The following is a 13,421-nucleotide window of genomic DNA, read 5'->3' on the forward strand; positions in this document are numbered from 1 at the left end:
ATATTCCAGTTATGGCATATTCATAAGCATATTTCCATAAAGCATATGATGTGCAACTTCCCGGAATGATCTCCCAGCCACTCAGGAACCATTAATAGGGAGGCTCCAGCCAATTTCCCCCAGCTCCCAGCCTTGCACCCCAGATCGGTACCATCCTGCCCTGGTCAGAAGCCAGTCTGGTGTAAGTTCATTACATTCGCTCCTCCCTCAGTGTGGAGTGGACACACACTAGCCTTTGTAAACTGAGCTGAGATTTCCCAAGCACTTCAACCAAAACACACTGTTTTAGGTCAAATATAAACCAGATTTATTAACTGCAGAAGGAGAGAGTTTAAGTGGTTATAAGGAGCAGGCGCAGAGATCAGAGTTGGCTACTTGAGAAATATTTGCAGTCTAAGTTCTACAAATGAAACAGGATTTGAATCAGGCAGTGTCTCCCCCTGACAGATGGTGTAAGCAGGTTACAGATCCTCAGTACAAAGACTGGACTCCATCCCAGCCTGGGACCACCCTTCCCCAGTTCAAAGCCTTTGTCCTCCAGATGTTCCTCCAGGTGTTGATTTGTGGGGAAGAGAAGGCCAGGGATTATGTCCCTTCCCCTCGCTTATATTTTTTTCCAGCTTGCTGGAAAGATCTTTGCTGCGACCCGGGGATCAGGCTGTCCCCATTGGTCAAGCAATCTCCATTGTACACAGTCTCTGGGATAGTGGACGCTTTCCTTGAGGGGTGTTGATGAGCCATGAATGGTGTCTGACTTGTCCTTTGTTGCTGTTGAAAGTTTGGCTGTGGGCATCTGCCAACCTCACAGCATATTTCAGTAGCATACACAGCAATGCTTCATCACTTCCCCTACAAGAATTGCACATACAGTGCACCAGGACAGGAATGTTCAACAGATCAAGACTTTTAAAATGATGCCTCACAAGGCCGACTTTGTACCCAGCCTACCATAATTCTATCGCAGTGGTGAATAAGGGGGCTCCACGGTGCTACTTTGAGATACAGATTGTCACACCGTGTAATCACCCTGGCATGACCAGGGCCTGGGAAAGAGACGTGGAATGTGAGAGGAACAGACTGTGAACTTCCTTTCCCTTGCAGAGACACTGTTTGTGGTGTCCCCGTGCCCACAGGGCAGGGTCATTTGTTTCCTTTCATCTTCCCCATTTTTACTTATTTTTTATGAGTTGCTGTTTAATAAATTGTACGTGCTCTGAACTCTATGTAATGAACAGTGGATCAGGGAATCCTGTGGTGCAAAGAGAGTGCCCCGGAGTGGGGACAACCTCGCCCCTGTCCTAGGTGACCACGACAAGACTGGGGGTTGAGCCCTCAGGGATCCAGGGCCCAGCCTTGCCGGGGTTACGAGGACTCTGCCACACGGGAGGGGGGAAGGGGAGCCCTCAAGCTCAGGCAGGTCTCTGGGTAAAGGGAGTGGGAGCGAGGACTCAGATCCTTTCGCTAGCCAATCCCACCGGGGCGGGTATAAGCCAGGAAAGTTCCCCACAATAGCGGGACCCTTCCCCCACTTACACTAGGAGCGGGGTCAGCGGCCGACTTGCCCGTCTGTCCGGAGAGTGAAATTAACCGGTTCCTCTTCGCAAAGCCCGGCTGTTCTGGAAACAAGCGGCTCTGCTCCAGTGACTCCCGAAGGAGCGGGACTCGGAGCTGGTCTGACTCCGGCTGTTGGCCGCGGTTGCTCAGCTCCCGTTTCAATAGACAGGCCGGGTTTGATTCCTTGTCTGTGGGTTTAACCCAAAAGCTTTGCCTTTGAACGGCCGCTGCTGGGGGTTTGCCCAGGAGCCGAGTAGAACCAGGGGCTTGGTTTGAAAGGAGCCCCCCCGGCCTCCGGCCTGTGTGATGCTGGCGAGGGAGAGTTTCCAACCCCCCTGAGCCTTCTGGGCCTGTGAGACCCTCTGCAAAAAGCAGCAGGGCTCCGGGAATTTGGGGTACAGGCCAAGGTTGTGGGGGATGTAGGGGTTAGACGGGAGATGGGGGCTGAGATCGGGGAGGGAGTGGGGTCAGGAATATGAGGGGAGACAGAAAGGGGGCAGGTGGGTGGGTGCTGGTGACCGGATGGGCGTTTCAGGGGAGACGGGAGAGGGGGAGGAGGTGGAAGGGGAAGGGGGGTGAGCAGGATGGGGGGGATGGGGATTGGCTCCCCCCTCACAGAGACGGGGTTGGCGGATGGGGTGTGTGTGAAGGGATTTGCTTTTCGGCCAAAACTCCGGCTGAGCTGGGGCACCTCTGGCTGGCTGGGAGGGAGGGGGTGAGCCAGGGGCAGGCACTGCCCCCCCCAGTACCCCCCATGGCCATGGGAAAGATCACCCTTAAATTGCCATGAGGGGGGGAACCCAGGCACCTCCCAATCGTGGGGGGCAACTTCCATTGTCTCCCCTTCCCTGCCACTGCCCTGCCCCCCTCAGCTCCTACCCATCAGCCACCACCCCCCAATGTTCTCCCACATTCTCCCACCGCCCCATATTCCACTGCCTGGCGCCAAGCCCACTGGGGACACTGGGGATGGCGGCCATCTTAACTGAGGGCGGGGGATGGGCATTTGAGGGGAAACAGGGCAGGGGATGAGGGTGTGAGGAGGGAGGGGCCGTGGTGGGCAGGCTCGGGGGGATTCGATGGGGTATAGGTCAAGGGGCAGGATGGGAGATGGGGGGCAGGCAGAATTTGAGGGGTATTAGTTGTGGGCGAATCTGCTGCTCGTCGAGAGCAGCTGTGGTGGGAGGGTCCTGGGCAGTTGAGGGGGGTGGCAGGTGAGCAGGGGTGGGGGAGTTAAGCCCATTGGGACCATCCGACCGGGCTCCTGCAGCACCTTTAATGCTGCCCCCAAGTCGCGGTGCCCCCGACGTTACCCAGCGTTGTGTGAGAACGGACAGGTGATGGCGCAACCATCACCTCCGGGTCCTGGCTCCCAGCCCCCTGCTCTAACCACTAGACCCCACTCCCCTCCCGGAGCCGGGAATGGAGCCCCCTGACCCCCAAGCTTTCTCCTGCCCTCCAGCCAATGGTGTATAAACAAAGCCTGTGTCATGTCCCTCTCTCGGGGCCTGGCCACATAACCACTGACAGTGTCTCCTCCAGCTCAGGGACAGGGTCTCTGCAGAAGGCATTAGAAGGTCACTGGATCTCTCCCAGCTGGTGACTCGTTGGGGACCCGGGATGTAATTTCTCTTCCTCCTGTTTTCTTTCGAACCTGGTTGATTTAATTCACACGCTGAGAAAAGCCCCTTAGAACCAGGCATTACAGTGGAAACCCATCATCCCCGCTCAGCTATGGCCCAAGGGGCAGCAAACCCAGGCGTCCCCCATCACACCTGCTCCTCACACAGTGCCACGGCTCGTGTCGCAGGTGGGCAGGTTGGCAGGCTGAGCGGGAAGGCTGCAGAGTCAAACCCTCCAGCACCAGGAAATGCCACAGTTAAGGTTTTCTGAATGACCTTAAGTGTGCCCCCTCATGCAGGTCCATTATAATGCCAGCCTTTAATTGCATGATCATGTATTAACGTTACCTACCTGGGTCATCAGCTGGGCTTGAACCCAGAATGAAAAGGGGATGGAATTTTCATGGAAATCGTGGTCAGTGGAAGATTGAAGACCAGACCCCGTGGTCTCCTGGCTCTCAGCTTGATGCACCTTCCTCAAGCCTGCAGGGTGCATTGAGGGTGACCTGTCCCCCCTCTCCACAGAGACACAGACAAGCTGGGAGCTGCATGACGCTTGGTCAGGCTGATGGTCCCTGGGTTGCTTGGGTTTTGAAGGAACCTCTGCTTACTTTCAATGCACTAGATTTCACCTGCAGATTAGAGACAACATTTGATGGCCACAGGAAGAGACGAGACATCGTCGACTTCCTGTAGCGGCAGCCAGCAGGTAAGTTCCTTATTTGGGTCTCGGTGGAGCTGGACACCGGGGTGTTGGCGGCAGCGCTAAGTGGCCACTCACTGCCCCCATCATGGCATCTGCTCTCACCATCCTCCTCCTCGGTGAGTATCGGAGACAGCCAGGGCGTGTGTCCATGGGGTGGGGGGATCTGAGACCAGGGCGTGTGTCCATGGGGGGGAAGGATCTGAGACCACGGTGTAGGATCCAGCTGTTCTGGGATCTGGTCCCTAATGGCCCATCTCCTTTCCAGGCTGCTGGCTGGCTGGGCGGAGCGGGGTGTCCAGACGTGAGTATCTGTGGGGAATGGGGCAGCTGGGGGAATTTCCAAATAAAGGACGAGGAACATGGGTGGGAGTGAGGGGTGCAGATCCCACAAAGGGATGATCCTGTCAGACCCGTGCTCCCTTCCACACCCAGAAGTGGGGACTGAGACATCGCCCCGCTCATTACAGGGCTGGGCACCACACAGCGTGAATTCCCCTGCACTCAAAGCTCTGCCCCCCAGGAAATACACTTTGAAGGCACCAGCCACCCCGCAGCACCCCCAAACTGTGCCCAGGGAGCTGGCCGTAGCCCGGGGGAATGGGTCAGTCAGAGCAGGGCTGTAAGAAGGGGACACGCAGAGGGACTGGAGCAAGGCACCGTTGTGTCTCACCCTCGGCTTGCTGCACACAAATGTGTCACTGCTTTGCTCTTAGGTCAGGCTCAGCCCGACCAAGCGTTCGGAACATCCCCTGAACGGCTTTGGAAATATCCCGTCCCCAAAGGGGCCCCCGGCACTGGGCAGAGCGGAGCTAAATCCCCAGCAGCTGAGAGAGGTTTGGGCTGGAACAGAGCCGGAGTTTGGGCCCCGGGGGTGGGCAGGAAAATGTTAGAACAACCAGGGGATTTTGCAAACGTGTTTTTCGGAGCCTTTGCTCAAAGGATTCAGATTTGTCCCACAAACCCCACCCGGCGCTCCTGTGTGTACAGCAAATTGCCAGACAATTGGAGTAAACGTGGTTTTTAGAATATTCTGAAGAATAATCCATGTTCAGCCCAACCCCAACAGAGCTGCCGCTGGGCTACAATGTTAGAAAAACAGGAGGGTGATTCTGATCTCAGCCCCCGGGCTCAATCTGGAGTCACTCCTGACTGACTGAATTAACCCTGGAGAAATGAAGGAATCTGAGACTGGAAATCTCCTTTCCCCCCGCTGTGTCTCTCCCCAGCTGTGAGTCACGGGGCAGGGCCTGCACCCCAGGGATGGACGGGGGGGAAAACGCTGGAGCGACAGACGGGCAGAGGATTGAATGAGACGGATGCGGTTTGTGTCACCCTGACTTACTGCCTGTTTGTGAATCCAGAGGAGTCCTACCCCAAACCCTCCATCTCCGTCAGCCCCGGTGGGGTGATCCCCATGGGGGGAAACGTCATCATCCAGTGTCGGCATCAGCACCTGGGCATGAGGATCCTCCTCCACAAGGATGGAGACAGGAACCATCCGATGTACACGGACCCTGCTGGCTCTGAGGCTGAATTTCCCATCACCAGCGCCAGACGGGAACATGGGGGCAGCTACACCTTTCGTTATAGCGACAGAACAGACCCAGTTACCTACTTGGAGCTCAGCGACCCTGTGCAGATCATTGTAGCAGGTGAGGGACCTAGCCTGGCATCTGGGGGCCCAGCCCCACACCCAGCTAGATGCACGGGGGGCTCGCACCGATGGATGCTCAGAGCCAGGCTCTGCCCTGAGCCCTGGGCCCAGCAGAGGGGACGCCCGGCCGGGGAGCGGGGACGGAGTCACTGGAGGGTTCCCAGCCAGGGGGGAGCAGCAGCCACTGAAGATTCAGGGCCGAGGGAGGGGGGATCCCTGCCCCTAAGTTCCCGCTAAGCTGCTGCAGCCAGGGAGAGGCACCTTGCCCCCAGCCCTGGGCTGCTGCAGTGAGAGAGGGCTAGGGGGAGTCCTCTCTCTCCCCGCCGCAGCTCTGGGGCAGCCTGCACCCCAAATCCCTCATCCCCAGCTCCAGCGCAGAGCCCCCAGCCCAGAGCCCCCACCCCCAGCCGGAGCCCTCACCCACCCTGAGTCCCCTCCCACACTGCAAACCCCTGGGCCCCACCCCCGCCACAAAGCACCTTTCTATGCACATAACAAAATTCATTCCACACATGGATGTAAAAAATGAGAGGGATCACGGCCCTGCTCGCAGGGGCAGCTGCAAAGCAGGGGCCTTTCCCAGGGGGAGGCTCCCCCGGCTGCTCCCGCTCCGGGGATGCACAGAGGAGTCGGGGCCTAGGGGCTGCCCTGCCCCCAGCCTGTGACCGCGTTCCAGGGCTGGCTGGGTGATGCCCACCTGGGCTGGGCGCTGTCGGGTTAAAGCGCAGTGGGAGTTGCACACGGTGGCTGCTCAGAAGTGGCCTAAAAACAGCTGCTGTGGGGAGACCCCCAAGGAAGCAGCAGAAGTGGGGGCAGCTCGAGCCTGGGGCAGGATTTTTTTGTGGTGGGGAGAGAAAGAAAACAGCGGGGGACAGCGGTTCCTCCCCCCGCCCCCAGCGCTCCTGGGGAAAACGGCTGGTAGAGTTTGGAGGGAGGCTGCCCAGCGATGGGAGAGAGACACCAGCAACCAGCGAGGAGCAACGGCACCAGAAATGAAGGGACCCAGCGAGCAGGGAGCCAATGGAAAGGGACCCGGTGGCCGAGCTGTGTCATCGAAGGGCGCCCGGCGGAGAGCTGGCAGGGAGAGAGTCCCGTTGAGCAGGGACAGAGATGGCAGGAACAGGAGGCGGCAGACAGAGGCAGGAGGGAGGAAGTTACTGGAAGAACCATGCAGTGAAACACGAAGAAAAAAGAGTCGTAAGATATTGTTAGAAAACCACAAGAGAAGTAAAGCACGAATGAAACATGATAGAAATAATCTCTGAGTAAAGAGAAACGGGGTTAAGAAATGAGGAGGAAGTGAGCTGTAGCAAAAGTAAAGCCAATAGTACTGACAAAACATCCGCCCAGCACCTTCAGATGCAGCGACAGGAAGAGAGAAATGGTCAGAGAGCAAAGGGACTCTAGAAAAAGTAGCGGAGGGACAGTTGTTCAATTGAGAAGCCGAACCATCGCCTGGAGAAAGAGCTGCAGGTATCTGAGCTGGAACTCAGGACAGCAAACAGAGACGGGGCAAGGGGATGGCTCAAGATACAACAAACCAGCCTAAGAACAGAGAAACCGCGAAGGGAACGTAGCGCGGGGGAGTCTGGCCTAGTGCCTTGGACGTGCTAACTCCATTTCCTGGTGCTCCATGAATGTAAATTGTTGCCCATAAGTGAGTTGAATTCAGCGAATGGTAGTTGCTGTTCAGGCAAGCTCAGCAATAGTTCCCAGTCTGACCCTACTGTATTGAAGCTGGTTCTGGCGGGACCCAACGAAGCGTGCCAATTCAGGACAAATTGCTTAAAGCAGAGCAGTTACAGCCCAAGGCTGGGGTTTTTCCACCTTTAAGGCAAACCAAACCAGCCAAACAGAGCAGACTTTGGTCTCACCCCACTGGCTAACCACAAGTCACAAAAGCAATTCCCTTAGACCCTCCAGTTTCCCAGTATCTCCACCAGTGCTACTCGTTATGGGGACAAATGGTTATGAAAACCAATTCCCCAGTAAAAGAAAAAAGGTTCTCTTGATCCCAAAGGACCAAGCCCCAGACCCTGGTCAATATACAAAGCAGATCTTACCCACAAATCACGCTGTTGCCAATCCTTCAGAATCTAAAATCTAAAGGTTTATTCATAAAAGGAAAAAGATACAGATGAGAGCTAGAATTGGTTAAATGGAGTCAATTACATCCAGTGATGGCAAAGTTCTTGGTTCAGGATTGCAGCAGTGATGGAATAAACTGCAGGTTCAAATCAAGTCTCTGGAGAACATCCCTAGCTGGGATGGGTCTTTCAGTCCTTGGTTCAGAGCTTCAGTGTAGCAAAGTCCCTCCAGAGGTCAGAAGCAGGATTGAAGACCAGATGGAGGAGCTGCAGCAGCTTTTTATAGTCTCTTGCCATGTGGTCTTTCTTCCTTTGTCCCAAAGACAAGTTCTCCAGCACATGGCCTGGAAAAACCTGAGTTCTGCCATAGGCAGGTCCCTGCCTGCCTTGCTGAGTCCCAAGGCGTGTCTGCCTTCTCTCAATGGGTCACTTGTATCGCTGATGGTCCTTAATGGGCCATCCAGCAGGCTAGGCAGAGCTGACACCAACTTGTCTGGGGCGTCACCCAGAAGCATAGCACAAGTTTGAAATACAGACCGTATAGAGCCAATAGTCATAACTTCAACTACAAAATGATACACACATATAGACAGCATATTCCTAACCCGCAAACCATAACCTTGTCTTAGACACCTCATTTGACCCCCTTTATATAAGATTTGGTGCCACTACAGGACCTTGGTTGCAATGATGATCTATATGGTCCCAGATTATGTCAATAACGTCACACCTACACAGCAGTTCCTGCTACACCAGCGAACTCTGATTCACTTGTGATTATTCGCCACTGAACTGATTCCTCCTTCCCCAGCTGATGGAGATAAAACCCAATTGGCCTCTAGGTCCACTTGGCCTCTCCTTCCCCTGCCCCAGCCACCCCGCCATGGGCTCCTGTCAGATGGATCCACGCCGTTGCCCTGCTGAGGGGTGGGGGGGCCCCAGGGTCTCTTGTGTCACTAGCCCAGCTCTCTTGGTCTTGGATTCATGGGAAAAATATCCACTAGACTCTCTCCCTGCAGCCCCCTATATTGGCCTCATTACTGGAGCCAGGCTGTGGGGATGGGGTGCAGTGACCGTGCTGGGGTCTGTGTCTCATAGCCTGTCTTCTCCTGCCCCATGGAGCTGGTGATAGCAGGTGAGGGGGCCTGGCTCAGTGTCCCTGCTCCCAGCCCCACACCCAGCTGGGCACTCACGGGGTCTCAAACTGAGTCTGGGCTGTTGGAATTAGGACCCCCTGGTTTGGTACAGCCCCGTTGGGCAGACGAGCTCTCCTGTAGCTCTACAGACACAGGGACGTTCCTCCTCCGAAATAGGAACAGCCGCGCCCAGACCTGCTCCGCAGTGACTCCAGGTGTGAATGACACCTGGCTGGGGCAGGGACCGTCTCTGTGTCGTGTGTCCATACAGCTCCGAGCACACGGGGGAGCTGGCCCATGACAGGGGATCCTGGTGATTAATACTAGTCAGTAATGATTTTGGTTCCGGTTTCCGTGGAGCCAGGCAGGGGCTGTGTCTCCGCTCAGGGTCTCGCTGGGCCGATCCTCCCTGTTCTGGGATCCTGGGGGTACTGAGCAGGCCCGAATCCCCGGGTCCTGTCCTCTCCCCAGGGACGTCGGTTCCCTGTATAACTAACAACAGACACCAGGGTCGAGCTTTCTCATCCCCATACCCCGTCCCTTACAGACGCTGGTTCTATTCCCACAGAGGGAACCAGCCTGATTCAGCTGGGAACGACGCCGGCTCCCACCCACCCAGGCAGCGTGGAACCAGGTGCCAGTACCGGGGGCAGAAAATCGCCATCAACCCCCACCAACACAGGTTTGTGTTGACCAAGGAGCTGCCCCCGGGGGGAGCAATGAAGGGCTGTCTGGGTGGGATGGGGGCAGATCCCCACAGCGGATGCCCCAGCTGAACTCACCCCAGACTTATTTCATATGAGGGACGGAGTGTCATTGGACAGATACCAGATTGGCTTGGTGAGGGTAGGGCTGAGAGAGTTTCCCCCTAACACACAGCCCCACCCCGGGGGCCCCACAAACCAGGGTGCTGTACTGGCCAACAGCACCACAAAGCCACCTGTGTGGGGCATAGCTTGATACGTATCCCCCTGGGAGAACAGGGATGGAGATGGAGAGCCGGAGATAATGATCCCTTGTATCCCGTCTGTCTGCCTGAGTCTGCAGACAGCCCGGGAGAAAAGCTCAGAAGCAGGGCTCCCCCTTCACAGGGGTGCTGCCCAGCGGGATGTCAACCCTGGAACCTACCAACCCAGATAGACACTGTGTTAACTCTAAAAAGAAAAGGAGTACTTGTGGCACCTTAGAGACTAACAAATTTATTAGAGCATAAGCTTTCGTGAGCTACAGCTCACTTCATCGGATGCATTTGGTGGAAAAAACAGAGGAGAGATTTATATACACACACACAGAGAACATGAAACAATGGGTTTATCATACACACTGTAAGGAGAGTGATCACTTAAGATAAGCCATCACCAACAGCATCGCTTACCCCATAACCTCAGCCATGCAGAACACAGTGCCATCCACAGCCTCAGAAACAACTCTGACATCATAATCAAAAAGGCTGACAAAGGAGGTGCTGTCGTCATCATGAATAGGTCAGAGTATGAACAGGAGGCTACTAGGCAGCTCTCCAACACCACTTTCTACAAGCCATTACCCTCTGATCCCACTGAGAGTTACCAAAAGAAACTACAGCATTTGCTCAAGAAACTCCCTGAAAAAGCACAAGAACAAATCCGCACAGACACACCCCTGGAGCCAGGACCTGGGTATTCTATCTGCTACCCAAGATCCATAAACCTGGAAATCCTGGACGCCCCATCATCTCAGGCATTGGCACCCTGACAGCAGGATTGTCTGGCTATGTAGACTCCCTCCTCAGGCCCTTCGTTACCAGCACTCCCAGCTATCTTCGAGACACCACCGATTTCCTGAGGAAACTACAGTCCATTGGTGATCTTCCTAAAAACACCATCCTAGCCACTATGGATGTAGAAGCCCTCTACACCAACATTCCACACAAAGATGGACTACAAGCCGTCAGGAACAGTATCCCCGATACTGTCACGGCTAACCTGGTGGCAGAACTTTGTGACTTTGTCCTGACCCATAACTATTTCACATTTGGTGACAATGTATACCTTCAAATCAGCGGCACTGCGATGGGTACCCGCATGGCCCCACAGTATGCCAACATTTTTATGGCTGACTTAGAACAACGCTTCCTCAGCTCTCGTTCCCTAATGCCCCTACTCTACTTGCGCTACATTGATGACATCTTCATCATCTGGACCCATGGAAAAGAAGCTCTTGAGGAATTCCACCATGATTTCAACAATTTCCATCCCACCATCAACCTCAGCCTGGACCAGTCCACACAAGAGATCCACTTCCTGGACACTACGGTGCTAATAAGCGATGGTCACATAAACACCACCCTATATCGGAAACCTACTGACCGCTATTCCTACCTACATGCCTCTAGCTTTCATCCAGATCATACCACTCGATCCATTGTCTACAGCCAAGCGCTACGATACAACCGCATTTGCTCCAACCCCTCAGACAGAGACAAACACCTACAAGATCTCTATCATGCATTCCTACAACTACAGTACCCACCTGCTGAAGTGAAGAAACAGATTGACAGAGCCAGAAGAGTACCCAGAAGTCACCTACTACAGGACAGGCCCAACAAAGAAAACAACAGAACGCCACTAGCCATCACCTTCAGCCCCCAACTAAAACCCCTCCAACGCATCATCAAGGATCTACAACCTATCCTGAAGGACGAGCCATCGCTCTCTCAGATCTTGGGAGACAGACCAGTCCTTGCTTACAGACAGCCCCCCAATCTGAAGCAAATACTCACCAGCAACCACACACCACACAACAGAACCACTAACCCAGGAACCTATCCTTGCAACAAAGCCCGTTGCCAACTCTGTCCACATATCTATTCAGGGGATACCATCATAGGGCCTAATCACATCAGCCACACTATCAGAGGCTCGTTCACCTGCGCATCTACCAATGTGATATATGCCATCATGTGCCAGCAATGCCCCTCTGCCATGTACATTGGCCAAACTGGACAGTCTCTACGTAAAAGAATGAATGGACACAAATCAGACGTCAAGAATTATAACATTCAAAAACCAGTTGGAGAACACTTCAATCTCTCTGGTCACTCGATCACAGACCTAAGAGTGGCTATACTTCAACAAAAAAGCTTCAAAAACAGACTCCAACGAGAGACTGCTGAATTGGAATTAATTTGCAAACTGGATACAATTAACTTAGGCTTGAATAGAGACTGGGAATGGATGAGTCATTACACAAAGTAAAACTATTTCCCCATGGTATTTCTCCCTCCCACCCCACCCCCCACTGTTCCTCTGATATTCTTGTTAACTGCTGGAATTAGCCTACCTGCTTGTCACCATGAAAGGTTTTCCTCCTTTCCCCCCCCTGCTGTTGGTGATGGCTTATCTTAAGTGATCACTCTCCTTACAGTGTGTATGATAAACCCATTGTTTCATGTTCTCTGTGTGTGTGTATATAAATCTCTCCTCTGTTTTTTCCACCAAATGCATCCGATGAAGTGAGCTGTAGCTCACGAAAGCTTATGCTCTAATAAATTTGTTAGTCTCTAAGGTGCCACAAGTACTCCTTTTCTTTTTGCGAATACAGACTAACACGGCTGCTACTCTGAAACCTGTGTTAACTCTGTAACCTACCAATTCCATTTGACACAGTTAACTCTGTACCCTAATAATGGCTGATGCTACACCACGCGGGGCTGACAACAGTTCTCTCTGTCCCAGGATCTTGCCACTCCAGGAATTTCTCCCCATTGACCACCACCTTCCACTCCCTCTGGGGGTCTGAGGGGCCTGAGCCCCAGAGAGTCCACGCAGACATATATGCTGGGGCCAGGAATGGGAGCGACTCTGCCACCCCGCCCATCTGGCTAAACAGCTCTATGGCCTTGGGACCCAGAAAGGGGGCTAGACACCGGAGCCTTTCTGCAGGGTCAACCTGGTTCCAATTGCCAGACTTCCCAAAGACAGCAAGACCCACATCTCTATCTCCCCCCTCCTTAACCTAGGGCAGCAATTTAGTGTTGAGGTTCCCTGTGGAATTGGCACCCCAGGGTCCATCCCCACTCACCCCTGGACGGGTCCCTCTGCCTCTCAGTTCCGCCACCACCAGTTCATCTCCTGCTGTTCTGCCTCCTGCCTTCCCTGTCTCTCCTAGTCTTCAGACTCCTTCAACCTCCGCTCCAATTCCATCCGTCTCAGATCCACCCATGGGGAGCTGGGTGGAGACCCCCTGCTGGTCAGGGACACGGGTCTCGGGGATGCCCGGCTGCTCCCAGCCTCTCTCATGGCCTCAGCTGGGCCAGGAACCTGGCTCCTTAGAGCGACCATTCCCTTCCAACTGAGCAATCAGCTGTGCCTTGGTGAGCTTTCCAATGCGCAGCCGTCTCTCTGCACAGCTCTACAATGTCCTTCTTCAGGAGATGGTTATAGGCCATCTCCACGCTCTGCCCACGTGGTCACAAACCCACAGGCCTGTACTCTCTCAGCTCCCCACGGTCCCTGGGAGGAACCCCTTCAGTGCCACAGCCCTTCTCGGGAGCCACAATCTCTCTCGGGGGTTAAGCCCTACAGCCCTGAGCCCAGGCTCAGCAGAGGGAACGCCCAGATGGGGAGCAGGCACGGAGCCACTGGGGGGTTCCCCAGCCAGGAGGCAGCAGCAGCTGCTGGA

The 13,421-nt window shown here is 54.5% G+C and overlaps 4 protein-coding genes across 4 annotated transcripts in view; 1 reads left to right on the top strand and 3 right to left on the bottom strand.

The window, feature by feature from the left end:
- Positions 1-13,421, top strand: part of LOC119846859 (immunoglobulin superfamily member 1-like) — a 597,460-nt gene that overhangs the window by 578,098 nt on the left and 5,941 nt on the right. The gene's annotated exons all lie outside the window — the stretch shown is intronic.
- Positions 1-13,421, bottom strand: part of LOC119847133 (immunoglobulin superfamily member 1-like) — a 660,993-nt gene that overhangs the window by 507,271 nt on the left and 140,301 nt on the right. The window lies entirely within an intron of this gene.
- The window catches only part of LOC119847459 (leukocyte immunoglobulin-like receptor subfamily A member 6), a 652,437-nt gene that overhangs the window by 507,271 nt on the left and 131,745 nt on the right, over positions 1-13,421 (bottom strand). The gene's annotated exons all lie outside the window — the stretch shown is intronic.
- The window catches only part of LOC119846912 (immunoglobulin superfamily member 1-like), a 615,137-nt gene that overhangs the window by 478,334 nt on the left and 123,382 nt on the right, over positions 1-13,421 (bottom strand). The window lies entirely within an intron of this gene.

This window comes from Dermochelys coriacea, chromosome 23, assembly GCF_009764565.3.
Source record: "Dermochelys coriacea isolate rDerCor1 chromosome 23, rDerCor1.pri.v4, whole genome shotgun sequence".
Lineage (NCBI taxonomy): Eukaryota > Metazoa > Chordata > Testudines > Dermochelyidae > Dermochelys > Dermochelys coriacea.